The sequence below is a fragment of the Vespa velutina genome, chromosome 16 (genome assembly GCF_912470025.1).
Source record: "Vespa velutina chromosome 16, iVesVel2.1, whole genome shotgun sequence".
NCBI classification, from domain to species: Eukaryota; Metazoa; Arthropoda; class Insecta; order Hymenoptera; family Vespidae; genus Vespa; species Vespa velutina.
Genome location: NC_062203.1, coordinates 4085591 through 4095590, shown reverse-complemented (window position 1 = coordinate 4095590; position 10000 = coordinate 4085591). Strand labels below are relative to the sequence as shown.

At 26.7% G+C, this 10000-nt stretch overlaps 1 protein-coding gene across 9 annotated transcripts in view; it reads right to left on the bottom strand.

Moving 5' to 3' along the window:
• Positions 1-9663: 9663 nt before the first annotated feature.
• Positions 9664-10000, bottom strand: part of LOC124954782 (endophilin-A) — a 21089-nt gene continuing 20752 nt past the window's right edge. For all 9 annotated transcript variants that reach the window (XM_047508215.1, XM_047508224.1, XM_047508221.1 and 6 more), the window contains one exon: positions 9664-10000. This exon is cut by the window's right edge and continues 2101 nt beyond it. The gene's annotated coding sequence lies outside the window, so the exon portion shown is untranslated.

Here is a 10000-nt window from a genome sequence, read left to right as displayed (position 1 = left end):
ACAGTTTCGATATTATACGATATTTTTCATACGTTTATTGTTTAACAAATGATTGTTTTTTAAATGGTAATAATTTTCTCGATATCTTCTTTTTTATAGATTTAATATATACAAAAAAATTTTTTTCTTTATATATATATATATATATATATATATATATATATATATATATATGTGTGTGTATGTGTATTTGGTTTTTTATTAGATTTTGCTTTCAGTAGAAAATAGATATTCTTAATTTTTTTCATTTGTTAGATTAAAGAAACAGAAATAATTTCAAATAAAAGAAAAATTTAATATCTGAAATAATTGAGAATACCCTTGATAGAAGGACAATTTTCGCACTTATTAATTAGACTTCGTTTTAATGGGGAAGAGAGGGGAGGGGGGAAACTATGGTTTTAATATTTTTCGATAGTATCAAACGAAAGGAAAAAAAGAAGTAAAGGTCTCGAAATAAAAATCACGAATAATTATTAATTTATTTCGATCGAGAGCATTTTGAAAAAATTATCATTGAAAATATTTTATTAGGCGAGAAACGAAGAAAAAAAGAAAAAAGAAAGAAGAAAGCGTGAGGTAAAAAAGAAATTAACGAAGAAATAAAAGAGACAGAATAGAAAAAAGAGAAAAAGTAAGGTGAAACGATATAATGAAAAAAGCGAAAGAAAAAGAAAAAGGAAAAACAAAATAAACTTAGCTCCTATCGAAAACGATTTATACGTTTAACGTTTAGCATAACTCATTTGCTTGATATAACAAGCATCGATTTAAATATGAAGTCGAGCTATCCACAATGAAATTGTGTATAAAAGAGTATATGCATGAGATAGAAAGAGAGAGAGAGAGAGAGAGAGAGAGAGTGAGAGGGTGAGAGTGGGTGTAAGGGGTTGGAGAGAATAGATGAATCGAGTTGTATGAGAAAAAACTGGGGGTTAGAGGTGGGGATATTTAAAGAAACATTTTAATTGCAGGAAATAAGCCGCTTACGTACCCCCTCTTTCGCTTACGTTAATAAAAACAACCCTCCTCTTTCGAAATAGTATGTAGTAGATTGTATATGCGTACATACGTATTTACTTATTCGAAAAAGAGAGAGAGAGAGAGAGAGAGAGAGAGAGAGAGAGAGAGAGAGAAAGAGAGGGAAAGATGCACGCACGCGTACGCATTGTATCCCCTTACAAATGGCAAAGTATATAATTCCTTCAAATTATGTATCTATCTTTTTCTTCATCTTTTTCATCCTCATCTTTTTCTTTTCCTTCATCTTCTTTTTTTCTTCCTCTTCTTCTTCTTCTTCTTTTCATTTTTTATTTCTCCCTCTACTCAATAAACGAAGGATAGAAAAGAAAAAAGTGATCTTTTTTTCTCTTCCTTTGAATACACATATATAAAGAAATAAAAAGAAATCATTATTAAAATTGTATCAAACAGATCTTACAAATCCTACGGAATGCAGTAGAAGTGTGAATTGGTCGATTGTCAAGAAAAAAAAAAAAAAAAAAAAGAAAAAAAGAAAAAGAAAGAAAAGAAAAAAAAAAAGGAAACAGAAAAAATCACAAATGATGCATGCGAAGGAAGTATGAAAAAAGGAGAAAAAGTAAAAAATAAGAAAAGAAAGAAAGAAAGAAAGAAAGAAAGAAAGAAAGAAGCGAGTCTGTAATTGGGCATTGAAAAATGATATTTTCTCTCTCTCTCTCTCTCTCTCTCTCTCTTTCTTTCTCTCTTTCTCTCTCCTCTGACCATCCCTTTTTCACGCGAAAAAATAAAATGAAAGGAAGGCTCGATCTTGCGGATTAAAATAGAAAGAACGTGGTAAGGGCTAACGTGGAAGGGCTGGACTACTTGAGATTTCAGAATGTTAGTGCTGCTCGTGTAACTTTACGATCTAACTTGTTCTAATGCCATCTGGGAAAAAGGCAAGGTTGATGCCGATGGTATGCCTTGTTACCGAGGTGCCACAAGAGGAATGGCCCTTCCCTAGGGTAATATCGCATACAATTATGTCTATACGAACGAGAAAGAGACATGCATTATGGATGTGCGGTGGTCTGTACCATAGTAAATCATGTCTTCTTGGGCATGGTTAACTCTGTAAATGATCTCTTAGAGATCTTTTAACATTTAACGCGTGAGATAATATTAAGGAAAAAAAAAAAAGAAAAAAAAAAAAAAGAAAAAAGAAAAGAAAAAGAGGAAAGGGAGAAGAAAGAATATAAAAACGAAGAAATAAAAATAAGGGCGAGAAGGATGGTGATGACGTAGGATCAATGGTGTTATAGAAAAATAAGAATTAACGGCATGGAATAGAGAGCACACAACTTTATAAATAGTTATACATTGTTTAAGGGCACTCGTAAAATATTTATATAAAGAAAAAATAAATAAATAAAATAAAATAAAATAAAATAAAATAAAATAAAGTAGAAAAAGTAATAAGAAAAAATAAAAATAAAAGGGGACACTTTGATTCCAGGTACTTGATTATAAAGAAATAATTAACGCCATGACATAGAGCACACTTTATTTCTTAGTTAATGATAATAATCATTTAGCATTGACCGAAATCGAATATATATATACATATACATATATATATATATATATATATATATATATATATATATCGTATATTCTTTTGTATTTGACTTTATTTTATATATAATCGTAATAGATTAATTTACCAATATAAGTGTAATTAATTGTAATGTATTGTCTGAAAGTATCACTGCGTCGCATCCACTGGCCGTCCTTTTTGTGTTTATATATACTATATATATATATATATATAATTTTTTATTTATTTTCTTTTGTTTCTTCAACATGGCTATGACGGCTAACGAAAGGGCAAAGGAGAGATAAAGAAATATATATATATATATATTATATATATTTATATACATACACACACATAAATATACATACATATATATATACAAACATATATATATGTGTGTGTGTGTGTGTGTGTATATATATACATATATATTTCCCATAGCGTATAAAGAGGAGATAAGAGGAACAGAGAATAAAGATTTATATATATATATATATATATATATATATATATATATATATATATTGGGTGGGAGGGGAAGGAAGAAGATAAAGTACAGATCACAGTCACGGTAATCCTCGCTTATTCCGTATCTCTCATAAATTCCGGATTTTCTGACGCTTAGAAAATATAAGTAGGCACCGGCCTTTTTCGAGAGACACGAAAATCACTCTTTTCTCCTCTCGAGTTACGTGGTTACGCGCGTGTTGCGGGAGATTGTTTGGGAGAAAAAAAAAGAAAACAAAAAAAGAAAAAAGAAAAAAGAAAATAAAACGAATGAAAAGAAAAGATGACAAAATAAAAAGCAATGAAAAGAAAAAGAAAAAAAGAAAAAAGAAAGATGGATCAAAAGATTAAGAGTGTGAGATATGCTTGGGAAAAAAATTTTTTAGAATGAGAAGATACATTGAAAAGCGGATTTAAGGGATGCTATCTACAAGCGAGAAGAATTTGGCAAAGGGGTGTAACAAAGGATTAAGAGTGATAAGAAGGGGAAAGAAAAAGGAAGAATAGGAAAGATCATTTAATACATACATATTTTTGCTTGACCAAGGATGCTCAGTGATATTAATTGTGGAAATCGATAGATCCGACACGTCTAATCGATTCCTCTTCGATATTTAAGATTACGATCAGAAATGCGGAGAGCCTCGTTTCCCGAACGTGGAATATTTCGGATTATATAACTTTTCGCAAGTGTCTTCCCTTTGCATCCCTTTTTTTCTTTCTTTTTTTTCTTTCTTTTTTTTTTTCTTTTTTTTTTTATTTTTTTCCTCTTTTTTTCCTTTTTCGTTTTTTTTTTTTTTTTTTTTCTTTTTTTATTTGCTTTACAAAAGAAAATAAAAGATAGAGAGAGGAAGAGAGAGAACAAATGATAGGAAAAATATCTTTCGAGATCGATAACGCGATGTAAAGTGTGAAAAACGACATTCAATTAACGTTGGACTCGATATATATATATACATATATATATACCAGTCTAATACTTTCACTAATCGAAATCTAATGTAAATCTAAATACGTAGTACGTTATTTATTTATTTATTTATTTATTTATTTATGTAGTATCGATACTACGTCGATCGAACGAAAAAAATGTTATTCAGTTAATTAGTCTTTCCACTCGAATAAAAACGCAAGCTCTCCGCAGAACAATAGTTTCAACATTTAACAATAGCCAACATTTATAGAATAAGAGATACCGATTGTTTTTTTTTTTTTTTCTTAATTTTTTTATATAATTAATTTCAGTGGATTTTTTTTTCATTCTTTCATTCTTTCTTTCTTTCTTTCTTTCTTCCTTTCTTTTTCTTACTTTTTTTCACAACGGTCAAACGATCCTACTTTTTTTTACTCTCTCCTTTTTTTGTGTTTTGTTTGTTTGTTTCTTTCTTTTGTTGTTGTTGTCTCTTTTTCTTTGTATTTTTGTTTATTTGTTTGTATTTCTTTTATTGTTATCTAACTCGTTCGAGTATCTCAACAAGAACGAAAGAAATTAATATCACACATTCGCGAATTCTTTCTTTCTATTTTTTTTTTTTTTCTTTCTTTATTTAACATATATTTTCTTCTCGAATTATTCTTAAAAACGTTCTCCGTCACCGTACGCAGTGTTTCTCAAATTACGACGAATACGAGGCATTTCTTTAGTCGCCTATTCGTCGCAAATAATTGATCGAATTGACAATTTTCAATAAGAAAGCTTCGAGTTTCTTCTCGAATTTTTGGTTATTTATTTATTTATTTATTTTTTTCTTTTTTTTTTCTTTTTTTTTTTTTTTTTTTTTTGCTATCGTACGCACGAGGTTGCGAGTTTCGATTTTACTGTTCAAAGAAAAAAAAAAGGAAAACATTCGAACTGGTCGATCATCACACATGCATGCACACACACACACACACACACACACACATATATATATATATAAATATATGTATATATGTATGCGTACGTAAATATAATATTCATTTACTTTACGTTATCTCTAATCTTACGGTATCTCATTTAATTAATAAAAACTATAATTACGTATAAAAATAATACAATTCATATATGAACCGATGATTATGAAAGTTATCAAAATCATTCTCGACATATTAATTAAGATATATTTAATTTCATACGCATTAGTTATTCTTAAAATATATGTTTCAATTATGCAAAATTATTTTCATATATTCAGAAATAATATATGAGTGAATAATTTTTTAATAAATAATTCAAGGCTAATTAAAAATAATTAAAATTGTAATATCGTAAAATCTATAATTTAAAAAGAAGAAAAAAATATCCAAATATCTTAAAATAAAATGTAAGATGATCCATACCTTTCATAATCAATGAATCATACATATACATACATACATACATACATACATACATACATACATACATACATACATACATACATACACACATGCATACATATATCCAACAAATTAGAACGATTATTATTTTGTATAATAATTCGTCTTGTAAAAGATCAATTAATTATACAAAAATTTATTGAATAATTACTAACAATATAACAAGAAGATCAATAAGGATATTCCTTGTTTGAAGTCTCTGATATACTCTTAATTAATTAATTAATTAATTAATTAATTAATTAATTAATTAATTAATCTAATTTTAAACTTGACACGCTATTATAATTAGTTTTTTTATTGGAAAGATAACGTAAAGTATTTGATTAGAAAATAAAATAAAGATCATCTACAATATAAATCATCTATAATGTAAATATATATATATATAAATTTTTCGACCAATTCAATTATTGAAAAATATACTTTCGAGATAAAACTCGATCCTCGATGCCTTCTAATAATTTTAATCATCGCGATTAATTTGTTTTGTTTCGTTTATTCATTTTTGTTTGTTTGTTTGTTTGTTTGTTTGTTTATTTCATTTTGCTTTTCTTTTCTTTTTTTTTTTTTCTTTTTCAAATCTCGTTACTCCATTTGTATATATTCAAAGCTAATTGACAAAATCTTCGAACAGGTACTGACATATCTATATATACAAGGTGGATCAAAAATTTTCTAAATGTTTTTAAAAATCAATTACACCCTTCTTCGAAACTTTTTAGGCTAACTTTTTCCTTTATTTGTTTTATTTAAATTGTAAAGTCTTTAACAAGCCTAATCACAATCCTAGAGAAAGACTCGAAAAGGAGTAATTAATTTTTAATATCATCACGGCAAAATTTTGGCCCACCATGTATATATATATATATACAACCGGACATGACATGACAAGTTTCAAAAGCAAAATCTTCATTTAACGCATACGTTCGCACGTGTTTCGATAGTAAACGAAAAAAAAAAAAAAAAAAAAAAAAAAAAAAAAAATGAAGTGTGTACTATTATTTCATAATAGTATGTTAACCCTTCTATAGCGCCATGTAACATTGAAATCACATACATATATATATATATATAAATAGTTTTGATAAATTTTATTTCATTTTAATTCCCTTGAAATTAATTGTTAGTACGTATTACGAGGTTTTTGTTCTTATGGATTTTTTTTTTTTTTTTTTTTTTTTTTTTTTTTTTTTTTTTTTTTCTTTTTTTTTTTAAGTACAAGTTACACTTAATATGATTATACAGAATGAGATCAAAAGTTATCTTGATGATTTAAAAAAAGAAAAAAAAATCAATTGCTCCCTTTTCTTGAGACCTCTTTTTCTTTTGCTTGCAATTAGGCTTTTACAAGTTAATCATGTAGCTTTGGAATTTGATGAAAGAGAGAGAGAGAGAGAGAGAGAGAGAGAGAGAAAAAAGTAATTAGCCTTAAGAGTCTCGATGAAAGAGTGTAATTAATTTTTTAAATCACTTAAGAACATTTCATTCCTCGCCCTGTACTAGTACAAGTGATAACAGAACTTTTTATATTTTATATATAATGTTTGCGTAGAGACCAGCAAAAAGAAAAAAAAAAAAAAAAAAAATAAAGATTAAAAAATCCGTTCATAGAGGGTTAACGACGTACGTATGTACGAAATTTTTTTTTCTTTCCTTTATTCTTTTTGTGATGACCCTGAGATATTAGAAAATATATATATATATATATATATATATATATATATTTTTTTTTTTTTTAGACCGATCGAAAGAACCTATTTTTCGTTCGCAAATAAAAAAGAAAAAAAAAAAAAAAAGAAAAAAAAGAAAGAAAGTTAATAAATAAATAGAAAAAAAGTAGTGCGTACCAAAGTGGTGCTCGCCCGCGTCACATTTAAAAATTTTTTTCTCCCATCATGATTTTTTGCGGTAATTATTTTTTTATCATCATCATCATCATCATCATTTCACCATCATTATTTCATTATCATCACCATCATCATCATCATTTCATCGTCATCATCAACATTATTATTATTATTATATTATTAATATTGTTGTTATTATTATTATTATTATTATTATTATTATTATTATTATTATTATTATTATTATTATTATTGTTATTATTATTTATTAATAATAATATTATTATTATTATTATCATTATTATTCATTAATTTCCCTTTTTTTTTTTCCTTTTTTTTTTTCTTGTTTTTTTTTTTCTTCCTTTTCTTCTTTTTTTTCTTTTTTTTTCTTTTTCCTTTTTTTTTTTTTTTTTTTTTTTGAGAAACACTGATCCACGAACGCAATAATACTAGCGATCATTCTCGATTATCGAAGATGTTAAAATTTGATTAATTTTACAACATCGATTTATAACATAACATATCTCAAGATTTTGATAGATATGTTTTACATTTTCCAAATTTATCGTTGACAATATATTATATTCATATTTCCAATTCGTTTAACACGAATTTACATTTGTTTATTTTTCTTCTTTCGTTCATTCGTTTTAGAAAATATAATTTTGATAATTTTTGTCCGATAGTTAGATAATGTTCATAATTAATTTTCATATTGTTTGCAAACGTACGAACGGTGTGGAGTAACGGTAAATAAGAATTTGCGAATATCATTCGAGTAATCGACGTTAGAGCTAGCAGTAAAATTTTCTAAATGATTAATTAACAAATTTAAAAGAGAGAGAGAGAGAGAGAGAGAGAGAGAGAGAGAGAGAGAGAGAGAGAGAGAGAGAGAGAAAAAGAGAAAGAAAACAAAAGAGAAAAAGAGAAACTCATATAATGAACCGAATTTCGACTCTTCATATATATATATTTATATATACGTGTATTATATATAATATATATAATATATAATTATATTATATATCAAATATATATATATATATATGTAATTATAATAATAATCTCGTATGGTAATTTGAAAAACAAACAATAAAATTAATTTCTCAATGAGTATACATATATATAAATTAGAGTCGACAAACGGTTATATTATGATTCATGTTGTTTTTGTATTTTAATTTTAATGTTCTTTTTTTCTTCTTTTTTGTCTTTTCATTACTCTCAAACTTACTGCTAGATCAAACGAGAGATCATTCATTCTGTAAGAACCGAAGATACGGGACACGAAATTAAAACCATATGTATATATATATACATGGAACTCAAACGCAAACAGGAATGATAAAAAGGCGATTGACGATGACGATCTATTAAAAAAAAAAAAAAAAAAAAAAAAAAAAAAAAAATAAACAAAACAAAACAAAATTTGTAATTAAAAAAGAAATACGTACAATTTAAAAAAAAAAAAAAGCATCATCCTCAAATACCATTGTTCTCGTGTGACCGTATTTCGGCTATTTATATATTCATATACATACATATACATATATATATATATATATATATATATATATATATATATATACTAATATCATTAAACTTAGCAAATATCGTTCGAAGTTTACCTAAAATCCACGTGTGACAACAGATAATCAAGTATTTCCTTTATTCGTTTAATATCTTTTCCTTTTCTTTTCTTATCTTTTCTTTTCTTTTCTATTCTTTTCTTTCTTTCTTTCTTTCTTTCTCTCTTTCTTCCTTAATTACTTTCATTGTTATGGCGGTTTAACTCTTCACACCCCGAAGTCTAATATGGAAGGACGAAACTAGTCGATTTAATGCGATTTAACCAACGACTATTCTTTTTTCTTTTCCCAAGGTCAACCATCAAAGGGTTTAGACTGTTTTAGGCAAAGAGAAAAAGAGAAAGGGCATCGTTCATAAATGTATGTATATATATATATGTATATATATATATATATATATATATATATATATATGCGTAGGAAACATGATTCCATTAAATAAGATATTACAAATATATGAAACATACGACCAAAAAGGGAGAGAGAGAGAGAGAGAGAGAGAGAAAGAGAGAAAGAGAAAGGGAGAGAGAGAAAAATATATATAGTTTATGTATAATACATACTATGTACTACGCTGTACTATCCTATTCTATACTGTACTATAGCGTACAATATTCTATGGAGCATTCTATATCGTATAATATTACTATACTATAGTATAGCATAGTATAGTATATATAGTATATAGTATATGTATAAAGTATACTATATAATTACTGTAAACTATAGTACAGTATAGTATAACATAGTATATAGTGTATATATAGTATATATATATATATGTGTGTACGTGTGTGTGTGTGTGTGTGTGTGTGTGTGTGTGTGTGTGTGTGTGTGTTTGTTTGTATAATATTCTCTCTGTGTTTATTTCGTAATAAAAATAATACTATATCGTGGGAATCGCAATGGCAATATTAATAAAAGACTTCGTGGAAGAGATTCGCCGCCATTTCGAGGTTTCGCTTAAACTAAATTCTAATAATAACATTGCTAACGCGTCTTTCTCTCTACGAAAACGATTAATTATAAAAAAAAAAAGAAAAAAAAATAAAGAAGAAGAATAGAAAAAGTCGTTCTAAACGATTGAGGAAGAAAAATTTCAATCGACTTACAAGAACTGCTTGAAGGAAGAAGAATCA